The following is a 15,769-nucleotide window of genomic DNA, read 5'->3' on the forward strand; positions in this document are numbered from 1 at the left end:
ACCCGCCCCGGCGATGTTTATGCGATTGTGCCGGTTTTTCGATTAATTTAACCGCCGCTCTGACCTACGATCGCTCACATTCATTTTTTCGTTTCCTATATTCGGTCATCCTGCAAGGACGTGTGCCTTCAGACGTCCTCCTCACTTGAGAGATCGTGTTCGACCCACGGCTTCATAAAATCGGCTGCCGTTGAGGTCTGATTTGGAACCTCATGTTCGCTTACTTTTCTTACGAGATACCTATGATTTCGCAACACTCTTACGATCTCATATGGCCCCAAGAATTTGTTCGCTAGTTTTAACGCCGGCACCGTCTGCGTTCGCTATATGGCAACTAGATCAGGCACCTTGTACGCTATGGGCTCCTTCCGTCGCTTGTTATATGTGCGTTTATTTTCCGCCTGTATTTTCGCAATGTTTTTCGCTGTCTCCTCTCGCATCGCGTCGCGCTTTTCCTGGAACTCTCGCACACACTCGTCTGCTATAATCGACCGGATCTCTGAATCCTCTTTTACGTTCGCGTTAACACCGAACAGTAATTTGAACGGGGAAGTACCAATACTACGATGCACCGCGGTGTTAATATATTTTTGCGCGGTTTCCAGATATTTATACCACTCATCCTTTTTCGGTGCTGCTAGCTTGGTTACTACGGATATTAGTGTCCTATTCATCCGTTCCACCTGCCCGTTCGCTCGGGGAACTCCTACCGTTGTCAATATGTGTTTTATTTTCTTCTCGGCGCAATACTCTTGAAATTTCTTAGAAGTGAATGCGGCACCTCTGTCGGAGATAATCCTACGCGGGTTCCCGAATATCGCGGCCTGTTTACGAAGCCGCACGATGACCTCCGCAGCATTTGTGGTTTTTGTCGCATAGAACCACGCGAATTTCGAAAACGAATCTACAACTACAAATACGTGACGGTAACTTTTGTGCGTTGACGGTAGCGGACCCAAGTGGTCTACGTGAAACTTATGTAGTGGTACTTCTCCTTTCGCTATCGGCTGTAAGAACCCTTCTGCCTTACCGAACTTTCGGTCTGCTAATATGCACGGGACGCAGTTTCGAACGATTTTCTCGATTTTCGCTCGCACATTGGGGATCCAGTACTCTTCATCGACTATTGCTTCCGTCTTGGCTGACGAGAAATGTACTCGCTCGTGTGCCTCGCGCAATATTTGAGACACCATGGGTTTTGGCACCGCCAATTTTAACTCGTCTTTGACCTCTATGAACAGTGCTCCGCCTCTCAGTACGTATCCCGTAATTTTTTCTTTACCGACTAAATCTATTATTCTGCTTATGTCTACGTCGCACAGTGCGGACAAATCGCCTGTTTTCGGCACTTCTCGTAGTTCGGTTATTAATGCATATATAGAGGAAATTTTTTACAGACAATTATATTTACCAATATAGTTTATAATTTTAACAAAAAAAAATTTGTAGAAAAAAAATTTATTATTAAAAATTAACAAATGTATTTTTAAAAACTAACAAGTTTAGAACAAAATTAATAATAAATGAACCATATGTAAAATTAACAATAATAAACTTAAACAAATTATAATACTAGTGAATAAAATGAATAAACTCAACAAAATGCTATCCGAGCATGCTGCTACAGCTTCGCTATCCGAGTCATTCTCAGTACTTTGATTGCGACTCAAAATCATTGACTCTCGTGATCTTGCACATTTCAATCTCTCCTTACATTCTCATTACTTTTTCAATAGTTATAAAACATATATTAAAAACAAATTAAAAATACATAAAAATGATTGATATATAATTATTGCAAAATTGTATTATGCATAAAAATGATTAGTAATAATCATATAATAATTTCCATCCTAATACGCATGTTTTGCAAAAGAAATGTATTTCATATCGTGTACGAATATTGAACTTTCCCAGTAAATTCCCCACTGTAACGGTGGCCAACAAATGGCAAAATTTTTTACAACCAAATTTGTTTACAAATGTATACTTATTGTTAATTATTCACAGAAAATGAAATTTAACAATATAACTGTTGTAAGTTTTTATGATTACAGATTTATTTAAACTCTCCGTTCGCTCACTCGTACTTCTCCGCTCGCTCGCTCGAATATCTCGAATATCTCTCTTCGCTCGCCCGAGTACCTCTGCGTAAATACGTTTCTGTTACCGGTCGTTCTTGTTTGTCTCTCACTCATTCCCTCTCACTCTTTCCTCATCCAATCTATCATTCGCTCAGTTTCAAATACATTCGATCACTCAGTCGTTTCATATTCACGCACATTCTCTTTCTCTCTCTCTCTCTCTCTCTCTCTCTCTCTCTCTCTCTCTCTCTCTCTCTCTCTCTCTCTCTCTCTCTCTCTCTCTCTCTCTCTCTCTCTCTCTCTCACACACACACACACACGCACGCACGCACGCACACACACACACCCACACACACTCACTCACACAGTCACTACATAACTAATACATTTAAAAAGAAAATAACAGATTTTCCACGATAGATCCTAAAAGAAAGGTATGGACACTTCTTAAAAAGTTTAAATAATTGAGAGTCGCAAAAAGTCGCAGACAAAACTATGAAATTCTTAAACTATAATAAGTAATGTATCCGAATATGCATGAATCTCAGGATATATTTTGCCGTTTTTGTTTTATGTTAATTTGAAGTTTTATATGCAATTAACAAATAAAACCACCGTTGAAAATTTGTACAAAAAATAAATCTACTTTATTAAATGTATACAGAATGCATATTGCTTGCTAAGAACTTTCCATTCCACAGAATTATTATTGCACACTCATTTACAGTTAATATAACATTTTTCGATTTTTGGCACTTTAGAGAGTGCCACCATGGCCAAATTTTTTTACAAAAATCTAAATTTGGTTACTAATGCATATGCAATGGTAATTAGTCACAAAAAATTAAATTTAACAATAAAATTAATAAGTTGAAAAAAAAATTATTTTTATGCAGAAAAAAAATTGTTAAATGATGTTTAAATGAATAATAATATGCATTTCCTGCTAATAAAGAGTTCTGCCAAAGGAAATTTTCGTGCATCGTCATATAAAAATGTAGTGAGATGTGCCGACTTGTCCGCACTGTGCGTCGTGGGTTTCACGGAATCCATCCGGACCATCGCGGGAGACTCACGCTACTACCAGCTGCTAGCCCAATTTCCCGACGTGACCCGACCCACAGCGACTCCTAGGCAAGTCAAACACGATGTTGTACATCATATTGTAACGACTCCCGGCATCCCCGCGTATTGTAAGACCCGTCGATTGTCCACCGATATGTACAAGGTCGCTCGCGCAGAGTTCGAGGAACTGTTAGCTCGGGGTCACATCCGTCCTTCTAAAAGCCAGTGGGCTTCTGCCCTACACATGGTGCAGAAGAAGGACAACGGATGGCGGCCCTGCGGCGATTACAGGACCTTAAACGCTCGCACGATTCCCGACCCGTATCCCATACCACAGATCGAGGACTTCGCGCGAACATTATCAGGGAAGACAGTGTTTACCACGTTAGACCTGGTCCGCGCGTACCACCAGATACCGGTACACCCTCGAGATATTCCGAAGACCGCGGTAACGACGCCGTTCAGGTTGTACGAATACACCGTCATGCCGTTTGGTTTGCGCAACGCGGCGCAGACGTTCCAACGCTTCATCGACACCGTCTTACGCGGTTTCGATTTTTGCTATGCATATCTAGACGATATTCTAGTAGCGTCAGTCGATGAAGACGAGCATATGGAGCATCTGCGCCAACTTCTCGTGCGGCTTAACGAATACGGTGTCATCGTCAACCCGAGCAAATGCGTATTCGCCGCTACCGAAGTCAAGTTCCTCGGGTATATTGTGAACGGCAACGGCACGAGACCTCTACCTGAAAAGGTAAAGGCCATAAACGAATTTCCGAAACCAGAGACCGCGAAACAGCTCCGTAGGTTTCTCGGTATGCTAAACTTTTACAGACGGTTCATACCTAACGCCGCGGCTGTATAAACACCGCTTCACCACCTGCTCAGCGGTCGGACGACGAAAGGCAACGCCCCGATCCAATGGTCAGGTGAAGCGGAAACAGCGTTTCAAGCATCCAAAGATACACTTGCCTGCGCTACGCTACTAACGCATCCATCGAGTCGTTCGCAACTCGCGATTATGGTGGATGCGTCGGATTTCGCGATCGGAGCAACGCTGCAACAGCGACAGGGAAATTCGTGGAGGCCACTAGCCTTTCACACGAAATCCATGTCGCCCGCACAGCGTAACTACAGCGCATACGATCGCGAACTTCTAGCGATATATGCCGCGGTTAAGAAATTCCGACATATGGTCGAAGGTCGTTCGTTCACAGTATACACCGACCACAAACCTCTGACTTTCGCGTTCAACCAGAGATCCGACAAATGTTCCCCTCGACAGTTTCGGTATCTGGATTACGTAGGCCAGTTCACCAGTGACATTCGGCACATCAGCGGCAAAGATAATGAGGTGGCGGACGCACTATCGCGAATCGAATCCATCGCGTCGACTATAGACTACGCGGAATTAGCACGTTCGCAAGAAAACGACAAAGAAGTCGATAGGTTCTTAACCGCGTCCGACACCTCATTAACGCTCAAACGCGTCAGATTAATCGACAGCGACGTCGAAGTCTATTGCGACGTGTCAACGAACGTCGCGCGCCCATTCTTAACAGCACCGTTTCGCCGACACGCGTTCTCAGCTGTCCATAACTGCGCCCATCCAGGTATCAAGGCCACCGCGAAACTCTGCAAACAGAGATTTGTTTGGCCGTCGATAGAACGCGACTGTCGCGCTTGGGCTCGCAGTTGTACCGAATGTCAGCGCGCTAAAACGAGTAGACATGTCTTCAGCCCGATATCGGAATTCAAAGCGCCGTCCGCCAGATTCGAGCACATCCATCTCGATTTGGTGGGCCCGCTACCGATATCAAACGGCAAAAGATACTGCCTCACATGCGTCGATCGCTTCACGCGTTGGCCCGAAGCCTTTCCGATCGCCAATATCGAGGCAGAAACGGTAGCGAAAGAGTTTGTCGCCGGATGGGTGGCTAGATTCGGTACGCCCATCCGGATCACAACGGACCAGGGTAGGCAGTTCTAATCGCAATTGTTCAAACACCTAAGCAATTTATTAGGCGTGAAGCATATTCGAACTGCAGCCTATCATCCGGCGGCAAACGGCATGGTTTTGCCCAACTCTGCCATTTTGCATTATCGAGAAATGATTCGCGGCATCCCGGACCCTAGCTATTCTCGTAGGTACACGTACACGCCGACCTAGCTGTGTGTGAGTGTGCCGAGGCACAGCTGTTCGAACGAAGCTACGGCAGGCATCATGCGACCGAATAATGCAAAATGTTGCTCGAAAATGCAAGAGTAGGACCTGTTTGATGGCGAGCGCTCTAGATTTATCTTTTATCTAGCGCTTTTGACTATTGATAAGCCCCATCTTTCCATTATCGAGGAATGATTCGCGGCATCCCGGACCCTTGCTATTCTCATCGGTACACGTACGCGCCGACCTGGCGGTGTGTGAGTGTGCCGAGGCACGGCTGTTCGAACGAAGCTACGGCAGGCATCATGCGACCGAATAATGCAAAATGTTGCTCGAAAATGCAAGAGTCGGACCTGTTTGATGGCGAGCGCTCTAGATTTATCTTTTATCTAGCGCTTTTGACTATTGATAAGCCCCATCTTTGCATTATCGAGGAATGATTCGCGGCATCCCGGACCCTTGCTATTCTCGTAGGTACACGTACACGCCGACCTAGCGGTGTGTGAGTGTGCCGAGGCACGGCTGTGCGAACGAAGCTACGGCAGGCACCATGCGACCGAATAATGCAAAATGTTGCTCGAAAATGCAAGAGTCGGACCTGTTTGATGGCGAGCGCTCTAGATATATCTTTTATCTAGCGCTTTTGACTACTGATAAGCCCCATCTTTGCATTATCGAGGAATGATTCGCGGCATCCCGGACCCTTGCTATTCTCATCGGTACACGTACACGTCGACCTGGCGTTGTGTGGGTGTGCCGCACAACTCTCATTCGAGCATAGTGACTGCTGACGACGACAATGATCGGAAAGAGAATACAGCGCTCGTAGCGAATAATGCCGGAACTATATTTCAGCAAAATAATAGCTGTGGGATGGTTTTTCGGGGGCGGCAAATCCTTTGTTTAATACGTAATTATACAATATAATAGGCGTTACATTGACATTGTATATGTCACCGCTAGAGCGCTCGCCGTCAACATTCTCAATAAGAACCCGGTTATTTAAGAAAATGTGTCCTTATATCTACATTCTGCCGAATATTGCAAATTACGCCTAGAAAACGCAAAAGTAGGACCTGTTCGTTCGCGAGCGCTCTAGATTTATCTTTTATCTAACGCTTTTCACCCCTGGAAAGCCCCATCTTTGCATTATCGAACAATGATTTGCCGCCTCCCGAACCCTTGCAATCTTTTTCGTTCTTGCGGATCTAGCGTTGTGTGGGGCATACCATGGCACACGCACACGGCACGTACACGGCACACACACTGTCATTTGAGCTTCTCCTAGCGGCCGTTTGTAGCGTGAAGATCGCTAGGAAGCTTCTCCTAGTTCAGGAGAACTGTTTGGAGCGTGGCGACTCAAGGCCACGTAGGAAAACTGGCCCTTAAGTCGATAAACGTTGATAGTCCAGGGTCGTTGTTTATCCACTTGTCGTAACCATCGTGGATTCGCATTACTCCAGTAATGCATATTTCTTAAATTAACTTCACCATGATTTGTGAAGGAAGCCTCATCAGTAAATAATACGTTACTAAAAAATCGGCTATCATTTCTAATTTGCCTCAAACCCCACTGACAAAAATTTACGCGATTTTCGAAATCTCTTCCATGAAGTTCTTGGTGGAGCGTTATGTGATATGGATGGAATTTGTGTAATCGAAATATTCGCATGATACTTGCTCGGCTAACGCCATTTTCTCTACTGAGTTGTCTAGTGCTGATGCAAGGATTAACATTTACTGCACCAAGAAAATTCACTGCATTTGCTTCATTTGTTACACTTCTCACTTTCACAGGTCTTTTATTTTCTACACTGCCTAATTCACGGAACTTTTTAACTAAATTTGAATAGGTAGAACGAGATGGACATCTGCGATCAAGAAATCGGTCTTTGTAAAGACGAACAGCTTCTCGAAGACATTGACGACTTTCGTAATAAATGGAAATAAGATCGGTCTTGTGTTCGTTTGAGTAACGCATCGCTAAACGGTTTGGTACGTGTCGTGGTTTGGGTGTTCAGTAAATGATTCACCCAATATAACAATAACCATTTATTAAATAAACAACAAAAACTCAACGACGTAACAAGGAACAAAAGTGAAATAACAATGAAACAAAAACTACGGATAAACTACTACGAACAACTGACGGCGAATGACGACTACTCACAAAGACTGACTTGACCGACTGACTTGAAAAACTGACTGACTTGACAGACTGACCTCGTCATCCGTCAGAATCCGCGCTTATATCTAGTCCCGCGCCTCCAGGAATTTCCTTCGAACAAGGAAACTTCTGGAGTGGGGATGTCGCTTCCTGTACGTGCCCCTTGGAGAAAGTTCGTGTCCTTGCACCGAACATCCGTGTCCTGGCGAAAGTCAAGGGTTGGCGGCCAAATGTGCACGCCAAGGAAAAACCCCGAACCTGGTCGCCAAATGTGCACCCCAGGTAGGAACAGACTTCCGGCGACTAAGTGTGCGCTCGGGAAAAGCTTGGGCCTGGCGACCAAGTGCGTCCAAGGTCCCAGCCTGCCAACGACGCTCCTACCTGGGTCCGATGAACCCTTCTCCAAGGGGTCCGCCACAACGGTTATCGATGAACTGATACACTCGCAATAATTCGATGACCATAACTGACTCGGCATACATACCAGTAGTTTGTTGATAATCTAGTTTGTGTACGCTTAGAGATCACCTTCCGTTAACGGAATACATGTTATGAGACCTAATGACTGAAGGAATTAAATTTCCGTTGATCAAACAGAGTAGTCAAACTATATCTATTAATGAGTCCAAGGTCATTTGAAGGTCATAGTGTACCACATCATTGAACTCGTCTTGACATCAGCTACAACACTGTGAAGTTAAAAATATGTGGTGCTATTTGAAAATCATCGATGACCTTCAAAAGACCTTGAAAACGACTACAATAGGAACATTTTTTCACCATATTTGCCCCCTTTAACACTACAACTTTTCTCTCTAACATTTTCTTCTATCTCTAATCCTAACGGAGCTATTTAGGTGGCCTGTTTGTCGTGAACCACCCGGTATATAAAGACTGCCAGCCTTACGGGAGAATGTGTCGCTCGAAAAATACTGTGGGGAACATAGGGATTTAATCCCAAAGTCCCCAGGCAATTCCCCAACCGCTATCCGGCGACGAAGTTGGTAGCACCGGCTACCAACCGTCGCGCGAACGAGTAGAGAGTATAACGACGCCGACGAGAGCAGACAGATGGTGGAGATCTATCGTCGTATAACCGAGTCTGCGAATCGTGTAGTAATCACTGTGCGCGCCGTGAAACCCAATAAATATCAGTGAACGCCCGTTCACCTATCGACGGGAATAGCCGTGATATTTATTCTCCCACTACCACACGTCCTGCATCCGAGGAGTAAGCAGTTGCCGTAGGAGACTGCGTCCTTCGATCTCCTGTCCAGAAGCGACGTATACCGTGCGTTATACTAAACGGTATAACCAGAGAGGAATGAGAGTGCTCACGCCCGGGTTTTCGGCGTTCCCGATATAGTGCTGACATCTGCTCAGCCTTAGCATGGCACAGAACCGGTCAGTCTTTCCTGGAACAGAACCGGTCAGTCTTTTAGCATGGCACAGAACCGGTCAGTCTTTCCTGGGACAGAACCGGTCAGTCTTTTAGCATAAAACTGAACGCACATTATTTTTTTAACCAGGATTAGAACGTACAGCTTAATTGTTGTACATGAAATATGTAACTAACATGTAAATCTTGTGTACAAAATCTCTAATTAATATAAATTAAGAATAATATTAATTGTAATGATACGTATTTTATTTTTTTTTCCAAGTTTGTAGTTGCAAACTTTAGTTGTAAAAAATGGAAAATCCGGAAAAATTCGAACAAATACAGATCTCACATCGAAGTTTAAAAGCGACCAAACTGAATATTAATTTAATAATGAGCTATTGTCATCAACACTATCTTAAATTTTTTCATATATATAGCTACTGTTATTATTAATTAAAAAAAAATTTCTTTCATGAATAAATATTTTTTCCACCTCAGCACCATAAGATTTTTACTAGATGACTTTAAAAACACATTAGAACTATTTTTAAATAATTTTACTCGAAAACATTCTAGTTTACTCTTTATTTCACCGTTCTACTAATTTTTTATGGGCTGCATTGCAGCTCTGTTTAACACCCCTTTACAACCCAATACCATGGTACCATCCATATTCAAGGAAGAACAATTTTTTGCGACGATCATTGAAAAAATAAAAGTGTTTCCTTCATTTCAGTCCTTTAGTGCGTTGGTGACGTAGCGCCCAGCACACCTACCTGTGTTCTGTGTCACATCTGTAGTTTTATGGTACGCTAACAATCCCTATTGAGTCGCAAGCCAGACCATACAAACGAATGCATCCACAACTTCCAGAGACCTGCCTCCAAAACTAATTAAAGGAAGGCTAGACATGCAGTGTGTACTAAACTCTTCAAAAGAGGTGGATTCCAGTCGCTCGTGTCATAAACCGCATTCGATACTTCATCGACAGGGTGATCTTACATATTTCTGTAACAGTTCCTGAACACATTATCATTCATCTGAAACTGCTTTGTACGACATTACACACGCCACATAATTTTTATTTTCTAATTTTATCAAAGTAGTATATATAACAGAATCATACAAGTGTCTACAATTACTTGAAATCCAAAATACAGAGCGTTTCTTCCTCTGCGACTGTAAAAAAAGGACTTTAAAAGAATGTTTAGATAACAGGTGGGCTGTCCTTCCAAAAGGCACCTGTGACCAGAGTTGGGCATTATTTAGATAAAAAATTATTTAAATAACGATTCGAATAAAAGATACTTTATCTTTATTCGTTATTCAAAGGTTCGAATAAAAAAAGTATCTTTATTCGACGAGTATCAGATAAATAATTTTATTCGACGAGAATTTATCCGACGAATAAAGATAATTTTTTTTATTCGAAGCGGATTTATTCGAACTTCGAATAATTTTTTCATCTTTTATCTATATCTTTTATTCGAAGGCTTCCAATAAATCATCGAATAACTTTTGCCGAGCGCCGAGCATCAAAGACTCAGGGAAGACAGACGACATACAATGTAAGCGGATGGAGAATCGCGCACGAATGAAAGTTTAAACTTTTAGATTTTTCAACATATCCTCAAAAAATTGTGACGAGCGAATGGAGGGGATTTTCCTGATGAAAATGAGATCAAATTCGAGTGTAATCGAACAAGTTTCACTGATACGTAATGGTACGATAAAAATTACAATCTCATTAAAGACAGTCCAAATGATGTCGTGTTTGCACTCATTTTGATCGGAACAAGCTCTACAACTCATTCGTCTTAACAATATTGTTCTGATTAAAAACATAAAAGCATAAATTGCCAATAATGCTGGATTCTCCATCTGCTTACATTGTAGGTTGTTGGTCGGTCGTTGGTCTTTGAAGTTCCGAGCTCGTAGAGTCGCGAGATATCGGTGTGAAACAACTGCCAATCCAATTGCAAAACTTCTTTATTTCTCATTATTTTTTTATGGGACTTGCGCCAACTAATTCGTGGCATTCTTCTGATTAAAATGACACTAAACACGGTACAAATTGGACTGTATTTAGCATTTTTATCCGTAGATTTATTCGAAGGCTTCGAATAAATCTTCGAATAACTTTTGCCAGCTCGACGAATAAACGGCGACGACGGCCGACGAGGACCGACGAGCGCCGAACGTCGAAGACCCAGCGACGACAGACGACATACAATGTAAGCGGATGGAGAATCGCGCACGAATGAAAGTTTAAACTCTTAGATTTTTTAACATATCCTCATAAAATTGTGACGAGCGAATGGAGGGGATTTTCCTGATGAAAATGAGGTCAAATTCGAGTGTAATCGAACAAGTTTCACTGATACGTAATGGTACGATAAAAATTACAATCTCATTAAAGACAGTCCAAATGATGTCGTGTTTGCACTCATTTTGATCGGAACAAGCTCTACAACTCATTCGTCTTAACAATATTGTTCTGATTAAAAACATAAAAGCATAAATTGCCAATAATGCTGGATTCTCCATCTGCTTACATTGTAGGTTGTTGGTCGGTCGTTGGTCTTTGAAGTTCCGAGCTCGTAGAGTCGCGAGATATCGGTGTGAAACAACTGCCAATCCAATTGCAAAACTTCTTTATTTCTCATTATTTTTTTATGGGACTTGCGCCAACTAATTCGTGGCATTCTTCTGATTAAAATGACACTAAACACGGTACAAATTGGACTGTATTTAGCATTTTTATCCGTAGATTTATTCGAAGGCTTCGAATAAATCTTCGGATAACTTTTGCCAGCTCGACGAATAAACGGCGACGACGGCCGACGAGGACCGAACGTCGAAGACCCAGCGACGACAGACGACATACAATGTAAGCGGATGGAGAATCGCGCACGAATGAAAGTTTAAACTCTTAGATTTTTTAACATATCCTCATAAAATTGTGACGAGCGAATGGAGGGGATTTTCCTGATGAAAATGAGGTCAAATTCGAGTGTAATCGAACAAGTTTCACTGATACGTAATGGTACGATAAAAATTACAATCTCATTAAAGACAGTCCAAATGATGTCGTGTTTGCACTCATTTTGATCGGAACAAGCTCTACAACTCATTCGTCTTAACAATATTGTTCTGATTAAAAACATAAAAGCATAAATTGCCAATAATGCTGGATTCTCCATCTGCTTACATTGTAGGTTGTTGGTCGGTCGTTGGTCTTTGAAGTTCCGAGCTCGTAGAGTCGCGAGATATCGGTGTGAAACAACTGCCAATCCAATTGCAAAACTTCTTTATTTCTCATTATTTTTTTATGGGACTTGCGCCAACTAATTCGTGGCATTCTTCTGATTAAAATGACACTAAACACGGTACAAATTGGACTGTATTTAGCATTTTTATCCGTAGATTTATTCGAAGGCTTCGAATAAATCTTCGGATAACTTTTGCCAGCTCGACGAATAAACGGCGACGACGGCCGACGAGGACCGAACGTCGAAGACCCAGCGACGACAGACGACATACAATGTAAGCGGATGGAGAATCGCGCACGAATGAAAGTTTAAACTCTTAGATTTTTTAACATATCCTCATAAAATTGTGACGAGCGAATGGAGGGGATTTTCCTGATGAAAATGAGGTCAAATTCGAGTGTAATCGAACAAGTTTCACTGATACGTAATGGTACGATAAAAATTACAATCTCATTAAAGACAGTCCAAATGATGTCGTGTTTGCACTCATTTTGATCGGAACAAGCTCTACAACTCATTCGTCTTAACAATATTGTTCTGATTAAAAACATACAAGCATAAATTGCCAGTAATGCTCGATTCCCCATCTGCTTACATTGTAGGCTGTTGGTCGGTCGCTGGTCTTTGAAGTTCCGAGCTCGCAGAGTCGCGAGATATCGGTGTGAAACAACTACCAATCCAATTGCAAAACTTCATTGTTTTTCATGATATTTTTATGGGACTTGCGCCAACTAATTCGTGGCATTCTTCTGATTAAAATGACACTAAACACGGTACAAATTGGACTGTATTTAGCATTTTTATCCGTAGATTTATTCGAAGGCTTCGATAATTTTTGCTATAACTTTTGCCAGCTCGACGAATAAACGGCGACGACGGCCGACGAGGACCGACGAGCGCCGAACGTCGAAGACCCAGCGACGACAGACGACATACAATGTAAGCGGATGGAGAATCGCGCACGAATGAAAGTTTAAACTCTTAGATTTTTTAACATATCCTCATAAAATTGTGACGAGCGAATGGAGGGGATTTTCCTGATGAAAATGAGGTCAAATTCGAGTGTAATCGAACAAGTTTCACTGATATGTAATGTTACGATAAGAATTACAATCTCATTAAACACAGTCCAAATGATATTGTGTTTGGACTCATTTCGATCGGAACAAGCTCTACAACTCGTTCGTCTTAACAATATTGTTCTGATTAAAAACATACAAGCATAAATTGCCAATAATGCACGATTCTCCATCCGCTTACATTGTGTGCCGTTTGGCAGTCGCTGGGTCTTAGACATTCGGCGCTCGTCGGTCCTCGTCGGCCGTCGTCGCCGTTTATTCGTCGAGCTGGCAAAAGTTATAGCAAAAATTATCGAAGCCTTCGAATAAATCTACGGATAAAAATGCTAAATACAGTCCAATTTGTACCGTGTTTAGTGTCATTTTAATCAGAAGAATGCCACGGATTAGTTGGCGCAAGTCCCATAAAAATATCATGAAAAACAATGAAGTTTTGCAATTGGATTGGTAGTTGTTTCACACCGATATCTCGCGACTCTGCGAGCTCGGAACTTCAAAGACCAGCGACCGACCAACAGCCTACAATGTAAGCAGATGGGGAATCGAGCATTACTGGCAATTTATGCTTGTATGTTTTTAATCAGAACAATATTGTTAAGACGAATGAGTTGTAGAGCTTGTTCCGATCGAAATGAGTCCAAACACGACATCATTTGGACTGTCTTTAATGAGATTGTATTTTTTATCGTAAAATTAGGTATCAGTGAAACTTGTTCGATTACACTCGAATTTGACCTCATTTTCATCAGGAAAATCCCCTCCATTCGCTCGTCACAATTTCATGAGGATATATTGAAAAATCTAAAAGTTTAAACTTTCATACGTGCGCGATTCTCCATTCGCTTACATTGTATGTCGTCCGTCGTTGCTGGGTCTTTGAAGCTCGGCGCTCGGCAAAAGTTATTCCAAGATTTATTCGAAGCCTTCGAATAAAAGATACAGATAAAAGATGAAAAAATTATTCGAAGTTCGAATAAATCCGCTTCGAATAGAAAAAATTATCTTTATTCGTCGGATAAATTCTCGACGAATAAAATTATTTATCCGATACTCGTCCAATAAAGATGCTTTTTTTTATTCGAACCTTCAAATAACAAATAAAGATAAAGTATCTTTTATTCAAATTTTCATTTAAATAATTTTTTATCCCAAATAATGCCCATCTCTGCGAGGGCCGTTAGCACCGTGAAAGATTTACTTAATATTTAATTGAATTTAATAATTACAAAGAGGGTATCATGAACAAAGTGCATGCACTTGGAACTGTTACAGAAATATGTAAGATCACCCTTTCGATGAAGTATCGAATGAGGTTTATAACACGAGCGACTGGAATCCGCCTCTTTTGAGGAGTATAGTACACACTGCATGTCTAGCCTTCCTTTAATTAGTTTTGGAGGCAGGTCTCTGGAAGTTGTGGATGCATTCGCTTGTACGGTCTGGCTTGCGAGTCAATAGCAATTGTTAGCGTACCATAAAACTCCAGATGTTACACAGAACACAGGTAGGTGTGCTGGGCGCTACGTCACCAACGCACTAAAGGACTGAAATGAAGGAAACACTTTTGTTTTTTCAATGGTCGTCGCAAAAAATTGTTCTTCCTTGAATATGGATGGTACCATGGTATTGAGTTGTAAAGGAGTGTTAAACAGAGCTGCAATGCAGCCCATAAAAAATTAGTAGAACGGTGAAATAAAGAGTAAACTAGAATGTTTTCGAGTAAAATTATTTAAAAATAGTTCTAATGTGTTTTTAAAGTCATCTAGTAAAAATCTTATGGTGCTGAGGTGGAAAAATATTTATTCATGAAAGAAAAATTTTTTAAATTAATAATAACAGTAGCTAAATATATGAAAAAATTTAAGATAGTGTTGATGACAATAGCTCATTATTAAATTAATATTCAGGTTGGTCGCTTTTAAACTTCGATATGAGATCTTTATTTGTTCGAATTTTTCCGGATTTTCCATTTTTTACAACTAAAGTTTGCAACTACAAACTTGGAAAAAAAATAAAATACGTATCATTACAATTAATATTAGAGATTTTGTACACAAGATTTACATGTTAGTTACATATTTCATATAAAACAATTAAGCTGTACGTTCTAATCCTGGTTAAAAAAATAATGTGCGTTCAGTTTTATGCTAAAAGACTGACCGGTTCTGTGCCATGCTAAAAGACTGACCGGTTCTGTTCCAGGAAAGACTGACCGGTTCTGTGCCATGCTAAAGCGGCGATGTCACGAAAGTGGGAACGCCGAAACCCCGGGCGTGAGCACTCTCATTCCTCTCTGGTATAACCCGTACGGTCGGTGGCTCGTCCCCCGACCGCCCTACAATACTGTAGGGTGGATGGCGCCACCGTCGCCATTCCCCTAGGCCACGCCGTACCGCCGAGTTTCCCTTCTCGTAGCGAACGCGGGAACGACCCGCGTGCGAGAGGAAACTCGATCTCTTTCCGTTCGGATACCTCGCGGAGTAACCACGTGCTCGCAAAGTGCTCGCGCTTCTCTTTCTGTACTCGTCGGCCTCCGTGGCCTCGTTTAATA

The sequence above is a fragment of the Halictus rubicundus genome, chromosome 13, assembly GCF_050948215.1.
Source record: "Halictus rubicundus isolate RS-2024b chromosome 13, iyHalRubi1_principal, whole genome shotgun sequence".
Lineage (NCBI taxonomy): Eukaryota > Metazoa > Arthropoda > Insecta > Hymenoptera > Halictidae > Halictus > Halictus rubicundus.